Raw genomic sequence first — 23,437 nt, 5'->3', positions numbered from 1 at the left:
CTACACAGCTTAGGACAAAGGTACCTAATGAACTACTTTCTCCCATATGACCCTACCCACTTATTAAGACCATCTCCAGAGGACCTCTGATCAATTCCTAAGACTTTGGAATTCCTTATTTAGAGAGGTGCATATAGCCCCCTCCTATTTGGCCTTTTGCTGACCTTCCTATTTAACAAGGCCTTTAGAGCCTGTTTGCTTTGTATTGCCACCTGACATAATTCTGTAGAATCCTTGTTTTTATTTTTACACTGGCATATAATGTTTTGTGTTTTTGACTTCACTTGCTTTCAGATTATTTTATTGCTGGTGTTTGATGCTGCTGCTCCTTTTATGTATCATTTTTATTGTATGGTATTTTACTTTTTTGTAAGTCATATTGAACCATACTAGGAAAGATGGGGTATAAATATTTTAAATAAATACATATGCAAATGACAATGTTAGTGCTCACTGGGTCTACTGGAGTTCTTTTGCTCAGGGAAAGCAATAGCATGACACCAAGCTGTACACGCTTTGATCCCCTTGGCCTGTAGAGCAAGAACATGTCAATATGAAGTTGGGCCCTAAGAGATACTTACAAGATTGTGGTGCTTAAATGAGTGATGTGGCTTGTCCACATCAAATAATTTTGGCTGTATTTCCTTCTTGTTCATAGCTCCAGAATGTTTGTAACTCTGAAAAGTAGCACCCCTCTATTTCCTCGCTTGACTACATCTTGAACAATGGCTCATCTCCTCCCCCAGACATTCATCTCCTGTCCAAAACTCACACTCTCCATCCAAGATGAGGTTTGATCTGCTGAAGAATTCTGATGTTCACTCATTGTTTGACAAAATGTCCCTCTCTGGCACTGCCCACAAAAAGCACTGTTGTGTTTTTGTCAGCCATTTGATCTACAGACATTAGCAGATGAATTTGCCTATCTCCATGCCTGCAATTAAAGACGCATGAGCAGGCCAGACAGATATTTTTTCTCAGCTCAAATATTGCATACAAAACTGCATATATTAGGGACAATTGCATACAAAACGGTGTATATTAGGCATCCTGAAATGAGTATGTTAAGGAAAATAGCATACAGATGTTTTGGAGAAGAAATACAGACTGATGTGGAAATTGGACAGAACGTACTTATGAAACACAGACTTGTGAAACTGACACAGCCTGGAAATAGACTAATCCATCATTCCCCAGGGTGCAAACACCTGAACCACACTTTCATTGCCCCACCCTGCAGTAAGGTGCTTGGGTGTTGATGGAATACAAGGCTGGGCTTCTGGAATGCTGTGCAAAATTTCATCTGCTGTTTTTTGTCATGTCTTCATACTGCTGGGTGGGAAAAGCAGCCCTGGCTAGAATTCTCTCTCCTACAGAATTATTAAAAGCAGAGAATCCCTTTCCTCCTTTGCATCTATACTAGCTCTGTGCCAAAAATTTCTCCCACATTTTTTTCAAGCATTCTCATTCAATTTGATAGAAGAGAAATTGCTTTCAAAAATAAATTCAAAGCAGGAGAAATTTTGGAGAAATTCTCATGGGTTAAGTTAAGGATTCTTGTGCTTATACCTTACTTGTGAAGTGGCTGAGAGTGTGCATGAGTGTCCTGTCTGTCACTGTACAGCCATCTCTGTGGCAGCCTGTAGCCTCCTCAGCTTCCCATGCTTCAATTAAAGCTATCATGAGGGAGACATCATGAGGCAATTCCTCCCATGGGGCTTTTCCCATTCAGGAAGTGCAGGTGGCCTGGGAGGCTGCAGAGCAATGGAAAGATGTGTAGTAGAGAGAGAAAACACACGCAGCACCCTTGCCCACTTCACAGTTATTAAGTATGCTCCAAACTACCACCAAAAGAAATTCAAAATTTTGCCTCAGAAGAGAGGAAGCTGTGATGTTGTTGCCACCTGCAGAAGCAGTGCAGTAAACCAAACACCCTTAGGAAAAAAGAAAGAAGCTGTGCTGCAACCCCTGCCAACAGTGAGCCCTCTCTGTGAGAAACTGTTGGAGAATTTCTCCTCCCCTCGGAGAAATCCCCCCCCCTTTCTCTGCCCACAAATAGGCTGGAGAATTTTGGGAGGCCCTTTGTACACAGCTCTAATCTATAGATCCGCTCTACCCTTCTCTGGGGTCAATGTTTTCCCCCCATGTTTCCAAACATGCCCTTCCACCAACACTACACCTTTTCTAGCTATCCCGGCAGCAGCATCCCAAGAAAGCAGCTCCCAAGGGCGCTGTGCATGGCTGTTCTCTCTCACACACCCAGTTAGCTAGCACAGTCCCCTGTCAAGTTTGCCTCAAACAAACATTTTCTCCTCCCACTGCCGCCTCTACCCCCACTGCTTTTGCTTTGTGCTGCTGCAACATGTCTTCTTTGGAGTGGCGAGCGTCTGCATATAATTCGTGCAATTTCAATTGCCAACCGTGGACAGATCTCAGGGGGATCAGCACCACCACGGGTTTGGCATCCTCTTTTATTTTGTTTATTTTTTTATTTATTAGATTTATTAGCTGCCCATCTGGCCAGCTACCTGGCCACTCTAGGTGGCGTACAGTACTAATAACATGAAATACAACAAATTTACACAATCAACTGAACAAAACAACATAACAAAACAACACTGCTCTAAAAAAAAAAACCCTAACCTACCCCAAATGCCCACCTGAACAACCAGGTTTTTAAAGCCCAGCGGAAGCTCATAAGGGAAAATAGGAGCTTGCCATCTCCCAGGAGCTCAAAAAAAAAAAAAGTGTTTTGGGTGGTGGCAGGGAAAATCCGTGTGCAGCCAAGGGAGGAAGTTCTTGTGACTTCCCTCCCTTCCCTCAGGTGTTTGTGCCTGTTTACTGAGAGAGGGAAGAAGAAGAAGAAGCAGCAGCAGCAGCAGCCGCCCTTAAGCCCCACTGAAACGTATGCCTGTTTTATTAATGTATGTGTTTGCATTGTTATATGTGACCCAGGTAAAACAGGATTAACACAGAGTGAGTGAAAAGTGGGAGGGCCCTGTGTGTGAGAGAGGATTCTGAAGTTATAAAAGAAATGATCTGACAGTCACAAGTCAGATAGGCCCATAGGGATTAAAGAAGCTACATCTAGTGAGTGGGGCTGGGGGAATAAGATTTAGAAGGGGTACAGCAGGCAGGTCGGTTAGGACCAAGCATAGATTGATTAATGTTAATATATAACTCTTCTTTTATTAAATAAAATTTTACTTGTTTTATTTTGACAACAGAATCCCACATGTTGGTTTGCCTTATTGCACTACAATTAGAAAATATATTTCCTTGTTACTTCTCCTGTATTGGGTAAAAGGAACCAATTAGGCATACTGGGGTGTCTCTTTAATCCAAAGAGTAAAAGGGGTGAAGCCTGGTGTCAGTGAGAACAGCTGACCCAATGGAGGCAGGTGTGTGTGGGGGTGTCTACTCAGTTTCATCGGGTGGAGGCTAGAGAAGGTAAAACCCAAGGGAAGAACCCACCTATGAGATCACCTCTCCAAACCAGCTACCCCAATTGCCTGTATTTGGAGTACACCCCAGTGCAGCCACCTTTTGATGGGATTGTGGTAATGATGCCTCCTGTTAGAAAGGCCATTAGCAGACTTTAAAAAAGAAATAAGGCAAAACAGAATGAGTGTTTACCAGTCCACATGCTATCTTATAAGAATAAAAGGAGACTGCACCCTTCTTTGGTGAAGAAAAGGTAAAATGGTTTTACTCACAACTAATCTTGCATATAAAATGCAGGTACAGCGTAGAGTTTCAAACAGAGTTTGTTCAGTCCATTCTGTGTTCCATTGGACAGGCAAGATCAAGAGAGCAAACATATGTGCTCTCACCAGTGGAGGAGGTCAGAGAGAGAGAGGCCAAGGAAGAAAGGAGAGGAGGAAAAGGAAGAAATCATAGGAAATCACATTGTAGGCTATAGCGATCCTAAGGTTTGCTATGATCTAAATTCCCATGCATTAACTAACTGCAATACTGCCCCCTTCCATTAACTTGCAGGTGAGGCTGCAATATTCCCAACACCTTCCTCACTGCCTAAGAGCATCTCTACATCAGCCTAAAATCCCACATTTAAAACAGGGCTTTCTGCTTCCATTTTAAATGCAGGATCACAATGGACTCCCTTTACACGTATTTCCTTTCCCCCCTCCCCTTTCCCCCTCCTTCTCTCCCTAATCTGAGTCCTCCATATGTTTCACTGATCTCGCTTCTCTTCTTGAGGCTTTTCCTTTTTCACAGAGGGAACACAAGTGGGGGAATTTGATATCTCATTATCTCCGATCTATTAAAAAAATGGAATACAGGTCATTTAGTGCAGGAGACGCCCTGGAGGTTCACGACGTCATCTAAAGGGCCCACAAACTTCTATGAGTGAGCAAACTCAATAGCAGAATAAAATCTCTGTGTGAAGAAGTCCTAAGAGGCAAACTGAGCCACCCAACAGTAAAACTACATGCCTGTCCACTCCCTCTATGGATGCTTCCAGTGCTAGCAACCAGAAGGCATTGTGCAGCTGTTCCTTTCTTTACTGGATGTCTGTTTTAAGAAAAAAGATGGAATAAGTGGTGGGAAAACACATGAGGATTACAAGTACATAATGGTCTCATAGGCCCCTTCCAACCCTCCTGTTCTATGATTCTAAGTAGAAGAAAATGACTTCTGTTTACCCCATAAACTGATGTGTATGAGGCAGGGACAATGGCGACATAAAAGCCTCACATGGAAGCACGCTATTTCTCTCTTAATTTTGTTTCTCCATTTCCCAGGCCCTTTTTCTTCTCCTTTCTTCTTGAACAGCTGCGGCCCTCTGCGTGTTTACTCAGAAATAATTCCTATTGAGTTCAGTGAGGCTTACTTCCAAGTAAGTTTGCAGAGGGTTGCAGCCTTAACTTTGTGTTCTTCTGGTGAATGTATTTTCTCTTTTATCCCTCCCTCCCCTTCCTCTCATTCACAAACACATTTAGCTTCATTTTCTTCCTTTCTGACTGCCTTCAAATAGGTTTTCTTTTAAGTGTGCACAGGATTGCAGCCTTTAAAAGGAAGTCTGTCAAAGTTTGATTGATTTTTCTTATTTTTTCTACCATGAAATTCAGAAAGAAGGGGTGGGGGGGAACCAAGCCACTTTGCTTGCTTGGGGAGTTTGTGTATATTTGTGTGTGTGTGTGTGTGTGTGTGTGTGTTTTCATGGATGGATGAATGGGCCATAACTCAGTGTGATGGGGCACATGCTTTGCATGCGGAAGGTCCCAGGCTCGATTCCCAGCTTTTCCAGGTAGGGTGAGGAAAAAATCCTGCCTGAAACCCTGGAGAGCCACTGCCAGTCAGTGTTGACAATACTGGGCTAAATGGACCAAGGGTCTGACTTGGTATAAGGCAGTTTCCTATGTTCCTATGTTCCTATATGTGTGAGTATGTCATGCTCTGATCCCAGCCAGGTTTGGTTCTGACCCCAAGCGCTGCTGGAATAAGAACCCTGACAGATTACTTCCATGGTAACATTGACCTCAACAGGAAAAAAAGGCTCCCTGCTTTAAATTAACTCTGTCCCTTTGAATGCACAGCCTATTTTATCCCTTCTTGTTGATCAAGGCCAGAGGATTAAGGATGAAAAGCCTATTTATTGTCCCGCAAATAACATTTCATTTATAACGTTTCTGCACTGCTGACCAATAGCCAAAGCTCTCTGGGCAGTTTACAAAGACTAAAAACCTTAAAAATACAATGTTGTACATAATGTAAAAACAGTTTACATAATCACATACACACACACACACACACACACACTTTTAAAAATCAACAATAAAAAACCTTATCATACACTGAGAAATGCCTGAGATGAAAATCTTAACTTGGTGCCAAAAAGATAACAATGTACAATGAAAAGATAACAAAGAACCTCTTTGAATTGCTCCAGTTTCAGTTTCTGTTCTCAATGTAGCAGAGGAGGCTTTAATTACAGATTTCATTTCATTTTTTTCCCCTATGGTGCAATAGCTCTGTAGTGCAATAGCGTTTTATTTTTATGAAAAAAAAAATAAGCGTACAACATTTAATTGAAGTTGCCAGGGACATTTGATGAATTAGACTTATTTCTGAGTAAAAATATTAGAGGAGGATCTAGGCATAATATATTAAAGCGCTGTGTGGAACCTCCGCTATAATTCTGTAATTCCACCTAATTGCAGAAAAGCAATTCCTCAGGAGCAGGACAGGGCATCAGTGTAGAAGCAGGTCATGATGAAACATTCCAGACTTATAACATGTCATATCCCCCTTAGCACTGACCAGTTACAAACTGGATTCTTCCTTTGGGAAAGTATACTTAATATCCTGGTGACCGAACATCCAATTATGTGGTTCCCATGGGAGTTCACTGGGTTAAAATGGATAAAGCATAGAAATAGCCACTTTGCTTGCTAGTACCTAATATGTGTCAGGAACATCCTAGTTGCCTCTTGCAGTCCCCTCCAATAGCCAACTCAGGACACAGACGACGAGGATTCTCTCCAAGGCTTTATTCCTTTATTACTTTATGACTCTTTCAGATACTAATCACTAGTGACAAAGCAAGGAACAGCACTGGGGAAAGATAGCAGAGTAGCCTAAGCTCCAGGTAAGGCAGTTGGTCCCCGTTGGAAGGAGAACCACAGGAAGACTCCAAACTTATGGGCTATGGAGAGATCCTCCCTCTTACCCTTGGGTCCTCGGGATGCGACCGTTGTTTTAGCGCCAAATGAGCAGAGCGCCTCCTTTCGGCACCTTCCATCTGTCATCGCTCCCTGCATCTGCGCTGAGTGTCCAGCAAGCCCCGCTCCAGTGCTCTCTCACTGCCAGGGTCACTATCTATCCCAGGAATGCTGGCAGGAGGAATCTCTGCCAGCTGCTGTGCTTGTGAGAGATGAGCGAGCTCCTCTCCCATGGATTGCTGTTCCTCCTCAGAATCAGAACTGCTCTGGGGCTCTATGGGCTCAGTTTCCACCCTGAAAATATGGGGGTGGAGTCCAACAGACTTGTCCCCTGGACACCTATTCACAGACCACATGCAACTTACTGGACCCGTTCGGCAAGCACTTGTGTGGTCCATGAACGGGGGTCAGCTGCCTGCTTATTCCCTGAGCCTCCATGGTTATGCAAGATGGCCCATTTACACCTGTAATGTTGTGTAGATGGCCCCTTTACAGCCTCAATCTAGGCAATATTAGTTTTCCAAAAAGACCTGAGATGCCATTTTGTGTAACAAAGTAGCAGGTGGACCCACAGCACTCACCAGTTGCTTGCCGAGCTGTCTAGGAGCTCTCGTGATGTGATGGGTGAGTACAGATGGCGGCAGCTTCACGAACAACCAGTGTCCCTGGATGGAGGCGAGTCCAACATAGAAACCACATTTTTCACAATGTGCATTGTTGTTGTTGTTGTTCAGTTGTTCAGTCGTGTCCGACTCTTTGTGACCCCATGGACCATAGCACACCAGGCCTTCCTGTCCTCTGCTCTCTCCCGGAGCATTCTCAAGTTCATATTCATTGCATCAGTGATGCTATCTAGCCATCTCATCCTCTGCCGTCCCCTTCTCCTTTTGCCTTCAGTCTTTCTCAGCATCAGGGTCTTTTCCAGAGAGTTTTCTCTTCGCGTTAGGTGGCCAAAATATTTGAGCTTCAGCTTCAGTATCTGTCCTTCCAATGAGCACTCAGAGTTGATTTCCTTTAGGATTGACTGATTTGACCTCCTTGCATTGACCCAAGCTTAATTCTTCAGGGAAATAGCAGATCGCTCTCTTGAATCACTCCAACCTGCTCTAGCTTTAGGTCTCCCAATTCAACAGTGAGTTCAGAGACCTTAGCTCCAAGCTGCTCCTGCTGGGGGGTCTCCCACCTCAACAGTGTATCTATTGTTAACATGCACCATGGGCTCATCCACAAAACCTCTCTGAAGCAGAGCAAGAATGGACGTCTTTAAGACCTGCTGAAATTTCTCCCCAACGAAGAGGTAGAAAATGGGGGTGAAACAGAAATTGAAACAGGTTCCAATGGTAAAGACTACTTCCAGGGCTTTTACTATCACTTTGGATGCCCCAAGTAGCACTGAAGCAGAGTATAGATGGTAGGGAAGCCAGCAGATGAAGAATGATGCCACAGAAGCCACAAGAATTCTGAAAGGCTTTCCAGTCCTCACCAGCATTTTCTTCTTCATTTCCCAACCAATCCAAGAGTAGCAGCCCATGATGATGATGAAGGGAAGCAGGAAGGCCAGCAGGAATCGAACCACAAAACAGGCCAAGTGAACACGAACACGTTTGGGCCCCATCCCAGTCACTGGAGAAGGCATAATTATTGACACCCATGATCCTGCCCTTCTCCACCTCTCAAGTCTCCCAAAAAGCTAGGTAAGAAGCACTCAGGATGACAGAAACAAGCCATAATCTTGTTATCAGTCTCTGTGCCCGAGATACGGTCCAGTTATGCTGGGACCAGATGGGGTGTCAGGTGAGGAGGTAACGGTCCAGGCTGATGATGGCAAGTAGAAAGACTGTGATAAACATCCCCAGAGAACCCAAGAAATTGAGAAGCTTGCACATAGCTATGCCGAAGGCCCAGTGTGAGTCAAGGAGGATGCTGGCAACTAAGAAAGGCATATATGAAGAGGAGATTAAGTAGGTGAAAATGAGGTGGTGAAACCAGAGCGTATTCACTGTTCTCTTCATTTTCAACCCCAAGACCCAGAGGAAGAGTCCATTCATGCCTATCCCCAACAGGAAGGCCACTGAAATACAGCAGGCAATGGCTGCGTTCAAGGGGTTTATGCCTATTTGAGAGTGGCTGGTGCTGGCATTCATTCTAGTGGTTGAGGCATTTCCCAAGAGGAAGGCCATGTTGCCTTTGTCTATAAGGCCCTGGATGAAGATGGGAAAAAAGACTGAGTTGATGGCAGAGGAAGGGGGAAGGGAATGTGGAAGGGAAAAGGAGATGGGAAGCAGTTGGAGGAGCAATAGTCTGAGGAATTCTTTGTAGACATGAAAATAGGAAAACGTCACACTCCAGGGCACTCTTATTTATTTATTTATTTATTTATTAAATTTATTAATCGCCCATCAGGCTGGTCACCCAGCCACTCTGGGTGATGTACAGTGTATATTAAAACAGTTTAAAACAATAAAATTCTACAATAAAAACGTTTTCTAAAATATCCTAACCCACCCCAAATGCCTGCCTGAACAACCACGTTTTTAATGCATGGTGGAAGCTCATTAAAGAGGGGGCATGGCAGAGTTCCCTAGGGAGGGAGTTCCACAGAGTGGGAGCCACCACAGAAAAGGCCCTCTCCCTCATCCCCACCAGTCTTGCTGTCCTGGCTGATGGGACAGAGAGAAGGCCATCCGAGGCCGATCTTGTTAAGCAGCCTGTCTGGTGTTGCTGGAGGCGCTCCTTAAGATAGGCTGGATCGGAACCGTATAGGGTTTCATGGAGTTGCCGAGGAAGCACGTGCCCCTGCCATGCTGAATATTTCCCCAGCATATTATTTCAAAAGGCCTCCGTTTTTCATGGGAAGATGATATAATAGGATTGGTGTTGCAGCTCAGGAGACATTGCACCTCTGCAGACATTCCTTGATCGGTGGGGCACTTCCAATGTTGTGTGATCACCCCTCCCCTCCCCCAGAGTAGCTTTGGGGGGAGGTGCCCAGGACAATCTTTCAAATTTCCAAATCTGCTCACCAAAAAGGTTGGGACCCATTGACCACCAAGACAGAATGGGTTGCACTTGCAAGGGGTTTCTTCTGTTAGTATGAACAGGAGGAGCCCGTCCTGCTCTCTATTCATGCTTCTTGAATGTGTAAATGACTCAGATCAGTGGTACCTAGCAATGCTGATATTATTAATAGGTAGGCCTTTCTTTCTTTTTCCTCCCATCCCCCTTTACATAACAAAACTCAAGGCTATTAATGTCCTGAAAGCTATTAACAACTTGTTAATAGTCAGAATGTCTGGCATGTTTTATCCATGTGACCTATCTACATTGGAAAACTCTCTGCATTTGAATGTTGTTCTGATTCTCTTCCCCTCAAAGGAGTTTTGCCTCCCCCTTCCAAACACACTGGAAACAAAACAGCCTGTTTCAACTGTTGGTGAAACAGAGGAGAAATGGTCTCTGTCATTTTTCACCAGTCCTAGTTGACTTTCTTGCCATTCCAAATTCTAATAGATTCTCCACCATCACCCAGACTCCCACCTTTCCCCAACTTAAGACCTCAGTTGTGCACAGAATCTAGGAGAATGAGCTTAAATCCCATCCAGTCTTAGGAGTGTGCTGGTAATCACTGGGTGACTTCTATCTTCTTTGCTAGAAGTGGTTGTCCCCAGAAGTTTCAGGACTGATGTGAAAAAGAGGTGGCAGAGTGCAGGTTATTTAGTGATGGTGGTAGGGTTGAGACAGATGTTGTAAATAGAATTTACGTGTGCAAATAAATTCTCAGTAAATCCAACTTCCTTATTCGCACTTCCTTTCAGCAGACTTTATAGAATATGTTATGCAGTCCACTTCACTCAATGAGAAGTTGAAGGTGATGGGCTACCAGTGGAATTTGTTTTTTTTCCTTTGCCCTCCCTGTCCCCTTTTCCTTTTGTATCTTCTCTCGTGTTGTTGTTTTTCAGTTATCAAGTCGTGTCTGACTCTACATGACCCCATGGACCATAGCACACCAGGCCTTCCTGTCCTCCGCTCTCTCCCAGAGTGTGCTCAAGTTCATATTCACTGCATCGGTGATGCTATCTCGCCATCTCATCCTCTGCCATCCCCTTCTCCTTTTGCCTTCAATCTTTAGCCATTATTTTAAAATGTAAACTGCACTGAGGGCTTTGGCAGAGAGGCCGTACAAAAATGTAGCTGACTGACTGTACAAAGATTCACTTCCTTCTGCTGAAAGAGCCCAGGCGACTTAAGGTGCATGTGTAATATTTGCTTGGCTAACTAACGTGCAAGCAAAGCATAAGTAGAGGCAAGTAGCAAATACATTCCCAGAGAGCAGTTGTTGCAAATCCCCCTTTCTGAGTCTGTAACCCATTTAGCTCAGGCTAAAATGTTTTTCTGCCATCCTTGTCCAATTCAAATTTCTACAGTAGGGGCGTTGAACCTCTTTTATCCTGAGAGACAAATTCAGTTTTGGAGAAGCTCTCAGGGACCACATTCCAGTGGTGGGTGGGGGCAATTTATTTATTAAATTAAATTTATTAATCACCCATCTGGCTGGTCACCCAGCTACTCTGGGTGATGTACAACATATAATAAAACAGTTTAAAACAATAAAATTCTACAATAAAAACATTTTCTAAAATACCCTAACCCACCCCAAATGTTTGCCTGAACAACCATGTTTTTAATGCACGGCGGAAGCTCATTAAAGAGGGGGCATGGAGTTCCCTAGGGAGGGAGTTCCACAGAGTGGGAGCTACCACAGAAAAGGCCCTGTCCCTCGTCCCCGCCAGTCTTGCTGTCCTGGCTGATGGGACAGAGAGAAGGCCATCCGAGGCTGATCTTGCTAAGCGGCCTGTCTGGTGTTGCTGGAGGCGCTCCTTAAGATAGGCTGGGCCGGAACCATATAGGGTTTTAAAGGTCAAAACCAACACCTTGAATTTGGCCCAGAAAACAACTGGTAACCAGTGCAACTCCTTCAGCACTGGAGTGATGTGATCTCGCCGGCAGCTGCCTTTAATCAGGTGAGCCGCCGCGTTCTGTACCAGCTGCAGCTTCCGAACTGTCTTCAAGGGTAACCCCACGTAGAGTGCATTAGAGTAGTCTAAACAAGAGGAGACCAGGGCATGTACTACCAATGGGAGCAGATGGTTGGGAAGGAAGGGGCGCAGCCGCCGTATCAGATGGAGTTGATACAGCGTTGTCCGGCTCACAGCTGACACCTGAGCCTCCATGGACAGCTGGGAGTCCAAAATGATCCCCAGGCTGCGGACCTGGTCTTTCAAGGGTAGCTGTACCCCATTCAACACCAGGTCAACATCCCCCAGCCTCCTCTTGTCTCCCATCAGAAGTACCTCGGTCTTGTCAGGGTTCAGCTTCAGCTTATTCCTCCCCATCCAGCCACTCACTGTCTCCAGACATTTGGACAGGGATTCTATGGCCAACCTTGGTGAAGATTTGAATGAGAGGTAGAGCTGCATGTCATCCGCATACTGATGACACTGCACCCGAAACCTCCTGATGATAGCCTTCAGCGGCTTTACATAGATGCTAAATAGCATCGGGGAGAGGATGGAACCCTGTGGCACCTCACAAGTGAGCGGCCACGGGTCTGAAACCTCCTCTCCCAGTGCTACCCTCTGGTACCTGCCGGAGAGGAAGGACCGAAACCACCGCAATACGGTGTCTCCAATGCCTAACTCCTCCAGGTGGTCCAGGAGGATACCATGGTCAACGGTATCAAAAGCCGCTGAGAGGTCAAGGGGAACAAGGAAGGAGCATTCACCCCTATCCAGAGCCATCCTCATATCATCCACCAAGGCGACCAAGGCCGTTTCTGTCCCATGCCCAAGCCTGAAGCCTGACTGAAATGGGTCTAGATAATCGGCTTCTTCCAAGTGTGCCTTCAACTGCATTGCCACCACCCACTCAATCCCCTTGCCCAAAAATGGCAGATTTTAGACTGGGCGAAAGTTGTTCAGAACTTGGGGATCCAAGGAGGGCTTCTTTAAGAGTAGTCTTATCACTGCCTCCTTGAGGGCTGATGGCATCACTCCCTCCTCAAGGGAGGCGTTCACCACTGCCCTGATCCCCTCACCCAGTCTCTCTCTGCAGCCCATGATGAGCCAAGATGGGCAAGGATTAAGTAAGCAGGTGGTCGGCCTTACAAATGAAAGCACCTTGTCCACTTCATCAGGAGCAAGAAGCTGGCACCGATCCCACAAAACTGGTTTTCCACAGGCCACCTCTTGCTCACTAACTGTATCCATAGCATGCGGAGTAACACACCTAATCTGATCAATTTTATCTGCAAAGTGCCTTGCCAAGGCCTCACAGGAGGACTTAGAATGTTCCAGCAGTTCCGGAGCCACAGGACCGAACAGGCTCCGGACCACTTGGAACAGCCTCCTGGGACAGCACTCTGCAGACACGATGGAGGCAGCATAATATTCCTTTTTTGCTGCCTTCACCGCCACGTGATAGGCTGAAGATACAGCTCTAGCCCGTGTCTGATCGTCTTTGGAGCGAGACGTCCGCCACTGGCGCTCTAACCGTCTCACCTCCTGTTTCAGAGCTCGTAACTGCAGATTGAATCATGGTGCAGTCCAAGCCCTGTTCAGGGGGAGAGGGTGTTTTGGAGCCACCCGATCTAATGCCCCAGTGATTGCGGCATTCCAGCCACCCACCAGGGTCTCGACCGAGTGGCTGTTGGTGTGCTCCAGCGAATCCCCAAGCATGTTCAGGAATCCATTTGGATCCATAAGACGCCTGGGGTGGACCATTTTCATGGGTCCTCCACCCTGCGGAGGGGTTGTGGAACCGAGAAGTCTAATGTCACCAGATAGTGATCTGACCATGACAAGGGGGTGGTGGTTATACCCCTGACTTCCAGATCACTCCCCGCTTCTCCAGAAACAAACACAAGCTCTAGTGCATGACCAGCTACATGGGTGGGCCCAGTTAGAATATGGTGCAGCTCCCAGGAAGCCATGGTCTCCATGAAGTCCCAAGGTGCTCCTGTGAGGATGACCTCTGAATGTACATTGAAGTCCCCCAACACCAATAAGTTAGGGAACTGTACACGCACATCAGAGACCACCTCAAGCACCTCGGCCAGGAAGTCAGTCGTTCAGCGGTGTGGACGGTACACAAGCAGAATCCCCAGACTGCCCTTCGGGCCAGCCTCCAGTACAAAGAGGCTCAAAGGGGAGGGGCCAAAATAATAGTAAAGGCTTAGGATGTAAATCCCCCACCCAAGAAAGTCATCTGAATTTCTCCACTATGCCCTCAAATGTGCTGAAAGTGGCTCCCCAACATCGCAGCCCAAGAATGTACCTGAGGAGGTGGGGAGATGACTTTCTCATCACCCCTGCTTTTTAAATCGACCCTATTGGAAACTTGCATTTCTTTTGCCAGAATGTGTGCCTTTTTTGTTCTTTGCTTTTTCTTTTTCTCCTTTGACAAGGCTTCTGCTATTTAAAGGAAGCTTGCATGCCATGTATTGCTTCCTTGATCCAGCTCATCAACCGCATTACTCTCCTCTTGGACTTGTTGAAGCTTCCCTAAACTGCACTGTACACTCCTTCTCAATTTCTATTAGTGTTTTAAATCACCCCCCCCAAGCATCCTGACCCCACTTGAACCCTCCCTTTCAACTTCCTTTTATCAAATCCCTTCAGTTTTGAGAAGTTTCCTCTTTTTAAATCCAATGTGACCATGTTGAACTTTCCTGAGTGATTTTGGTATTTGTTGTTGTTCAGTCATTAAGTCATGCCTGACTCTTCGTGACCCCATGGACTATAGCACGCCAGGCCTTCCTGTTCTCTGCTCTCTCCCGGAGCGTGCTCAAGTTCATATTCATTGCATTGGTGATGCTATCTAGCCATCTCATCCTCTGCCATCCCCTTCTCCTTTTGCCTTCAATCTTTCTCAGCATCAGGGTCTTTTCCAGTGAGTTTTCTCTTCGCATTAGGTGGCCAAAATATTGGAGCTTCAGCTTCAGTATCTGTCCTTCCAATGAACAGTCAGGGTTGATTTCCTTTAGGATTGACTGATTTGACCTCCTTGCAGTCCAGGGGACTCGTAAGAGTCTTTTCCAGCACCACAGTTCGAATGCATCCATTCTTCAGCGCTCAGCCTTCCTTATAGTCCAGCTCTCACAGCCATACATTACTACTGGGAAAACCATAGCTTTGATGATACGAACCTTTGTCGGCAAGGTGATGTCTCTGCTTCTTACTATGCTGTCTAGGTTTGCCTTTTGGTATTTACAGACATGTTGAATTTGATCACACTGGGGCCACTGTTCCCATCCTGCAATATCCCTCTTTCCACTCATATCTGACTCACACGATGACTTTCCAGATGACTTTCCTGCACCTTTCCAGTTTTGCTTCCTAAATTTCAAGGCACAAATGCTGCACCCTTGCAGTTTCATTTTTCTAGGTCGCTGACCTGTAAACTTTGATTTGTAGTTGAGGTGATGCAACATTGTGACTGATAACATTGCACCAGGGCAGTAAGGTCATTGCCCTAAGCCCACCACAAACAGACTGACCACCTCGGCAGTGAGGGACACTCACTCAGGGAGAGGGTCCAGTGGGGGCATCTTACCCAATGGCTTCCCTGGGGCTGTCAGAAAAATCCAGAACAGTACCAAATGAGTTTGGATTTTCATGAATCTGACCCACAGATTCCACCTCAGACCAGCTTTTTCCCTGTCAGATTGATTCCATCGACTTGCAGACCGATTGTCTAACTTTCCTGAATTTTGTGCAAATTTCAGCATAGAAAAATATGCAAAATTAAAAAAAAAACAGCCAAAAATGTGCATTTCCATCATAGCCTAAAGTGTTAAAATGTGCTTTTCGGGGAATTTGTGCATGTTAGTAAAATTGCGCAATTGCACATTTGCAGAAATTTTTAAAAAATCTGATTCCGTCGATGGGTGGACAACGGAACAAAAGGTACCAGACAATCTGCAAAACACAGACAGAACAGATTTCACACAATCTGTACATCCCTAGGCTCCCCTCCTCCAAAATCAGGAGCAAACACTGTATGCAGTGACTCACCACATGGTTTGTCCTGCTCACATGGATAGTTGGCAGGGAAGTTCTCCATATAGATTGAATGATCTGCTTATCAACCTGCTCATGGTGGTGCCTGGAGCAATTGCCACATGAAGCCATTGCAACACTGAGTCCAGTGTATATGGTTTCCAAATGGTAGTGACCCTAATAAAGAGGTGAGGAATTTGTTTTCAATCGGGGCTGAGCTTCCCCCCATTGGGCCCTCCATGGGCCAGAGGATGTCGGTGAGCATGGCCACAGCCACTGATGTCACACCTAACATGTTGCTTTTCTTCATGCTGAGGGGCACAGGAAAACAGAATTATCCATGGGAAATCAGGACACTGGGCACATATAGGAAAAGGAGAATGGAGTGCTAAGAAACAAGGTGCATCCTGGACAAAATAATTGTGGTACTGGATGCTTACCAACCACGAAAAGCCATATATCAGAAGGTACCTATCCAAAGATGGAATGCACTGGCAGCTTCTGGTGTTTTTGTAACATCCTTATCATTTGCGATTGTGCTAACTGATCAGTTGTCACAGGGGTGCAGAAGCAAGCACATAAGATGTGTTAGGGAACAGATGGGGAATCTCCAGCCCACAGCCCACAGCCCAATCCAGCCCACAGAGTATCCCTGTCCAGCTTGCAGAGCCTCCTAGGATTCCTCCAGGGTAGCAGGGCTCCAGGGATTCCTGCTGTTATCTCCTCACTACCATTATCTCTGCAAATTGGGAGGGGGAGTAGTGCGGAGCAGGATCCCTGCTGTTATCTCTGATATCAGATTGGAGATAACAGTGGAGGGCAGGGTTTGGAGGCCAGGCCGTGCCCCTGGAGGAATCCAAGGTGGTTCTACAGGCTGATTGGGGAACCTACACAGGACAGGCCTGATCAGGTTCCCCATCCTTCCACTAACACATCCTGTGTGCTTTCTTCTGCACCCCTGTCACACCTGCTCAGACAACAGATTTGCAAATGAGAAGAATGTTACAAAAAAAAACCCAGCAAGATTCTTCTGGGCATTCTGTCTTGCAAAGGACACTGACCCAGTGAATGTTATGGTGAACTTCCTACCACTTCAGAAAATTGAGCATCATCTGGAAATGCAAATACACAAGAAATAGAAACGAACTTAAATTAATATCCTTTCAGCCTGATATGGTGTATAGCCAGCCGAACCCAAAACATGTACCCGCTAAAGACCTGTTCAGGTGTTTGTCAGGGTGGACACTGAGCCCATAGAATCCCAGAGTAGTTCTGATTCTGAGGAAGAGGAGTTGCTCCTGGGAGAGGAGCGCGCTCCTCTTTCCCAGGGCCAACAGCTAATGGAGATTCCTCCCACCGGCATTCCTAGCTTAGATAGCAGTCCTGGGAGTGACAGAGCATGGGAAACAGACCTGATGGACGCGCGACGCCGACGCAGACAGCGGCGCCAAATGGAGGGCGTGGAAAGGAGGCGTAGTGCCCGGTTGGCGCGCAAACAACAGCTGCGCCCAGAGGATCCAAGGGAAAAGGGGAGGGACTCTCCCTAGCCCTTAAGTTCAGGGTCTTTCAGTGATTCCCTTTCAAATGGGGACCAACTGTTCCAACTTAGGGCATAGGTACTCTGCTGCTCAGATCTAGTTACTGACAGTAGAGTTAAGTTGTAAAAGAGGAATAAAGCTTTGAAAAGAATCCCTTTGTCTGTGTCTGGACTTGGCTACTGGATTAGACTGAGAGAGGCCTCCAAGGAGCCCTTGACAGCATTTTCCTGAAGGCATGAGGGTTTAAAATTGGTAGAGAGCTGGACCATGGACGGGTAGTGCCCCCTACATCTCTGGGTTTATTAACCCTGCCCCTCAGTTCAGACCTCGTCATGTTGAATCAGCAAAGTCTGAACAGGGGCTCTGCTCTTGAACGCGAGTAGAACTCTCCATGCGATCCCGGACTCTGCCGTCATGGCCTGGCTTCTACTACCATTTCTGCTTTTCAGGGAACTAACCACAGCAAGAGGAACCAAATTTTAACAGCTAAACTGTGGTTTCTCCTGCTTTTCCTTTTCTCAGTTCCGTCATACTTCTGTGTGGCAAGGAGGTGATGGCCTCTGAGACAAAATGCCTGACTTTTTCCAAATTGCCCAACCACTCAAATTTAGTTTGGCTCTCTCATAACCACTGCCTGCTGTTTTTGTAACAATACTTACCATGTTGCTAAGACTGAAAGCTCTTTACATAAATTACCTCAGAAAACTTTACAACTCCTCTCTGCGGACAAGGCTGGACTACCCATGAAATTATGCAGCTGCCTTAGGTGTCAATTTGAGGTGCCATTCGGCAGCACTCAAACTGTCTGTTATTTATTTGTTTGTTTTCATTTCTATGTCCCACAATAGCTGAAGCTCTCTGGGCAGGACACAAAAATTAAAACCATAAATTACAACATAAAATAATTTAAAATATGAAAGCTTAAAACTACAACATAAAAATACAACCAGAATAAAACCTACCAGCAATGCAGAGTTTTAAAATATAAATTTAAAACAGCAGAGCTGAAGTACTAGAGTGCTAAAATGCTGGGAAAATTAAAAAGTCTTCACCTGGCGCTGAAAGGAGTACAACATAGGTGCGAAGGAAAATCTCTCTAGGGAGCTCATTCCACAGCTGGGGTGCCACAGCAGAAAAGGCCCTCTTCCTGGTAGTCACCCACTTCACTTCCTTTAGCAGGGGCTCCCAGAGAAGGACCTCTGAAGATGATCTTAGAGTCTGGGCAGGTACATATGGGAAGAGGCAATCCTCCAGATAACCTGGCCCCAAGCTGTTTAGGGCTTTGAAAGCTGATATCAGCACTATGAATCAGGCCTGGACATGGACTGGCAGCCAGTGCAGCTGGAAAAGTACTCGTGTAATGTGATCTGGATGGCCAATCCCTGTTAACAGTCTCACTACCCTGTTTTGGACCAGCTGAAGTTCATATATTTTTAGCATGGGAGCAGGGAAGGGAGCAGCATTTAGATTGTCCATCTTAGATGCCAAAACGCCTTAGGCCAGTTTTGTTAAGATGGTTCTGCATTATCATCCAATTACATTTAGCCAGCTGAGGCAAGAGATGGAGGCCTACCTAATCGAAGTTGAGTGTGAGTGAGATTTGAACCAGGGACTTTCTGATTATTTAATGAGTGGGTTTGACTAAACATCAAGAGAAATGTTTAGTAACCAACAGTAAGAGATTTTGCTTGACAGTGGAACAAACTGTCTTAGGAGAAGGTAAACTCTCCATCACTGGATTTATTTATGACCATCCTATCTGAGAGGGATGCATTCTCCATTGCAGATCTTGCACAGAGCAGAGAGTTGGACTCAGCAGAGGCTGGTGGCTCCAATGTCAGCGGGGCAACTGCACCTTGGAGAGCTCCTTTAGAGTTCTGACTGGTTCTGACTGAAACTCGAACTGGATTCTCTGCTCCACTGAGATTGGAGACATCAGCCTCCACTGGTTGGACTAGATGGCCTCTTGCAGTGATCAGGGGGTTGGACTAGATGCCCATACTAGATGTCCCTTCTAACTGTAACATTTTATGAATCTATGATTCTATACTCCTATTCTTTGGGTTTGGTTATTCTATGAGCTATGAAGACCTCTGCAGTCAGTCAGTGGGCTTCTCCACATCAGATTTTTTATCCCTCAACTTTACTGGGGCTTCTGCTTCCAGATTCTTTGCTCCTAAGATGGGCTCCTTCACACACACTTCCTGGGTTCTGGGTTTCTGTTTTGGAGGATTGGCTTTATCTGCAAGTTCTATATGTTTCATTAAACAGCCACTAGATGACACTGTTGTTATAGCATCACTTCCTCTTTACACGGGCAAATTCAAACCTCTTCAAACTGCGTCTTTTTATTACTTCATTATTTCCATTTCAAATGAAGCTGCGGAAATTATCAGAAAGCATGGGAGAAGTGCTGGAAGTTGACAACATCATGTAAACAACCTGCAAACATCCATGAGTAACCAATCTCAATCGCAGAAGAAAAGCCCCATGTGGAGAAGCCCCCTGTTAGTTTGGTGTTCATTTGGTTCTTGTCTGCTCATACTCAGGCTGCTTCTCTCACTCTCTGGTACAGCGTTGCTGCCCCTGAAAAGAAAGCACCAATGCTATCAGTATGCCAAGTTACAGGAGGGCATTGTGGATCCCCCCTGGAGAGGGAAGAATCTGACCTCTTCTATGGAAACACTGATTGTTCTGATCCTTTCCTTTCTCTACAAAGGTTGGTGTGGAAGTCCAGAGATCAACACATTCATTAAAAACAAATATCTCATATTGTTTGGTACTATGTAACGTGAGTTCGATTTCATGCTCTAGCAAGTGAAACACTCTGCAAGGAACACCTCGATACTGGTCAGTGAAGGCTGAACCAGGCATGACAGGGAACACATCTCCCCCTCACTTCCCCTATTCTTTGTCTCTACTAAAAGTATCTCTGTTAGGGTGCTTGCTGTTCTGATCTTTGCCTTTCTCTGCAAAGATCAGCATGAATGAATGACATACAGAAATCAGAAAACTCTTCAAGCAAATATTTATAATGTCTAGCATTCTGTCATACTAGCTTGATTTCATGTTCTAGCAAGAGAAACATTTTGCAAGCAAATCCCTTGTTATTAATCAATAAAGACATAAGTAATTACACCTTAGCTACTAGCTAAATAAAATATCCCCCTCAACTCCCCCTGTTGCCTAAAAAAGTTTAGGGTGCAATCCCATGCATGTTTCGACAGAAAAGAGTCCTACAACTTCCAGCATTCTCCAGTTACCGTTACTGGCTGGGGAATGCTGGGAGTTGTAGGACTTCTTCTGTCTAAAGATGCATAGGATTGCACCCTTAGTTTATTTATTCTTTCTATTCTGCTTTCTATTATGATAATAGTCATAGCTGCTTGCAATAAAAAGAAAATGGAGTATAATAAACCAACAATACATTGGTTTTTAAAAAAAAAAATAATAAAACATCAATAGCAGAACATCACTAATAAAAAATACATGTGATGAGAGATGTCACAGCATTCAAGTGGCAGCCAATGAATTGGAGCAGTGTTGGGAAATGCTAGATCCAGTGATGTACAGATGGTATGTTCTTTAATAGACAATGCTGGGCAGGGGGCGTGAAGCAAGAAGCTCAGCAATTTCTTGCTGGCTCGGCCCCCCAGATGCCAGTCCACAGATCCCCATGCTTGCCAAACCGTGTTCCAAGTCGGGCAAGCGCAGGGATCCCTGATCCCTCACCAAGCCACCATTTTGCATAAAAATGGCAGTTCAGCATTTGACGGAAAGGCCGATTTTGCACAAATGATGGCTGTACAGAGCCCATTTAGACAGAATTACAGGCAAGAGAGCTGGAGGTACCAATGGTAGTTGGAGAAGAGGCTGATTAAGACATAAGCAGTCTGGTACAAGGAGGATGGTAAGATCTGTGATCTCCATGTTCAAATGATAAAGCTCTATTTATATATCATTTATTTTTATTCATGCTGTGAAATTGGTTTTATTTGTTTTTCTGGAGAGGGAGAGAGGGAGAGAGGGAGAGAGACGTATGCTGCAATTAGCTTGCCTGAGTATATTGTATTTTTTCATATTGTATTTTATTATTGTACAGTTGTGGGCCACCCAGAGAACAATGTTAAGGCAGCTTATGCAAGTGCAATAAACAAATAAATCAAATACATAATAATACTGATGGTATGATGGGGACCCCCCTGCATCCACCTAGCAGTATCTCCGGTAAGGATGGCAGAGAATTCCGCCATGGATCTCGGTGAGGCTGAATGCCAGTGCATTCGGCCCCCCAAACTCCGTGGCGGAACGACCTGCCCCCCCGCCCCCCGTGGATCCCCCCCGGGACGCGACTTACCTGGGGCAGATCTTCCAGGCGGCGGCGGAGGCGGCTGGTCTTCCAACCGGCTGCCACTGCCGCCACTTGCAGTCTTGTAAAAACAAACAAACAAACAAAAAACAACGTGATAGGCTACGTAAAGATTTACATAGCCTATCATGGTTGGGTTAAAAAAAAAAAAAACTGCGTATGCAAATGGCGGTGGCTACGGCTGCCTCCATTTGCGTTCCTTATTTTTGGCCGTCTTAGTCTATGTAAATATTTACGTAGACTATGATGGAGAAAATAAAGGGGAACGCAAATAACGTAGCGGGCGCTATTTGCGTCCCTTTTTGATTCGCCGTTTTAGCCTACGTAAATATTTACGTAGGCTAAAACGGTGAATCAAAAAGGGATGCAAATAGCGCCTGCTACGCTATTTGCGTTCCCCTTTATTTTTGCTGTCATAGTCTATGTAAATATTTACGTAGATTAAGACAGCCAAAAATAAGGAACACAAATGGTGGCAGCCGTAGCCACCACCATTTGTGTACGAAGTTTTTTGTTCGTTTTTTTCCCCAGAGCCCTCCGCGGCCAGAAATCCGGCTGCGGATGGCTCTGGCCTGGCTAGGCCTGGCCGGCTGCTCCGCAGAGCTGCCGCGGAGCATAGCCGGCCATGGAGGATTCCGGGGGGGAGGAACGGATCGCCTCCCCCCTGGTTGAGGATTCCGGTGGGAGGGACAGAACGCCTCCCCCCCCACCATCAACATAATCCGCGGAAAGGTAAGTGACTTTCGTACATCCCTAATCTCCAGGTACCTTGAACAATTTTCAATGTCCAGTGTGTGAAACAGCCCCATATGGCCTCAGTAGACTGATAGGAGGGTCAGCCCAGACCTGGACTGACATATTCATCTGTCCCCAGACCACCTAACCTAACAGCTTCCATCTTTCCTCTGGCAGGTACACTGAGCCAACATCCAGGTTATACACTGAGAGTGCCTGCTTCTGTCTCTGTGCAGCGAGGTCTCTGTGTTCACATTCCCTGCCAGTTCACTTATAACCATCAGCATGGGAATGGTTCTGAAAAATTATATGGCTACTGGTTTAAGAATAAGGAAGGGTCAAGGCACATATTTTATGCCTCCAGCAGACGTCACCCAGGTCTTCTTGTGGCCACCAATGACCAGAGACAGACCATCGAGACATCCGCTAAGAACCGTTACCTGTTAACTGGAGACTTAGGTCAAGGCAACTGCTCCCTCAGTATCACTGATGCCCAAATACAGGACCAGGCATTGTATTACTTCAGAGTTGAAGGAGGACTGGTTTTAAAATACAGTTATGTTCATAAAATGCTTCAAGTTTTTGTGACAGGCAAGGGTTGTTGTTGTTGTTGTTTATCCCCTGGCTATTTTGTTCTCTTTCTCCCTCTAGATCTGAGAACTGTGCTACCTATAATTACATCAGTGGCTATAGGCATTGTGATGATGTGTAAAGAACAGGAAACATAAATGTCTCTTGCTTCCTATTCCTAACATTATTGGAATGCCAAAGATAGATGGTTCACATCTCTTATTGTAGGAAGGAAAAGCCTTGGGACAGACATGAAGCTGAGGAGGAAAAGAAACAAGACATGCAAGTCACTTATACTTCCTGTTCTCTTTGCATCAGCATAACATCTAAAGTGAACCAATTCCTGGGGGTTTTATTTCTCCCCTTATTAATCTATCCCCTACATCCACCACCGAAAGCTACTATGGCCTTAGCAGCAGTCATATACACCTCCATCAAAGCTATTCACATTTCATTAACACATCACTTGGCAATCTTCAGGCT

At 45.5% G+C, this 23,437-nt stretch overlaps 1 pseudogene; it reads right to left on the bottom strand.

Moving 5' to 3' along the window:
• Positions 1–7,833: 7,833 nt before the first annotated feature.
• On the bottom strand, positions 7,834–8,875 carry LOC146337792 (putative G-protein coupled receptor 33; annotated as a pseudogene).
• Positions 8,876–23,437: the final 14,562 nt, after the last annotated feature.

Source organism: Heloderma suspectum, chromosome 10, assembly GCF_057233095.1.
Source record: "Heloderma suspectum isolate Gila_16-S chromosome 10, 16-S_ref, whole genome shotgun sequence".
NCBI lineage: Eukaryota > Metazoa > Chordata > Lepidosauria > Squamata > Helodermatidae > Heloderma > Heloderma suspectum.
Note: the sequence above shows the minus strand (reverse complement) of the source record. Positions and strands in the feature narration are given on the sequence as shown.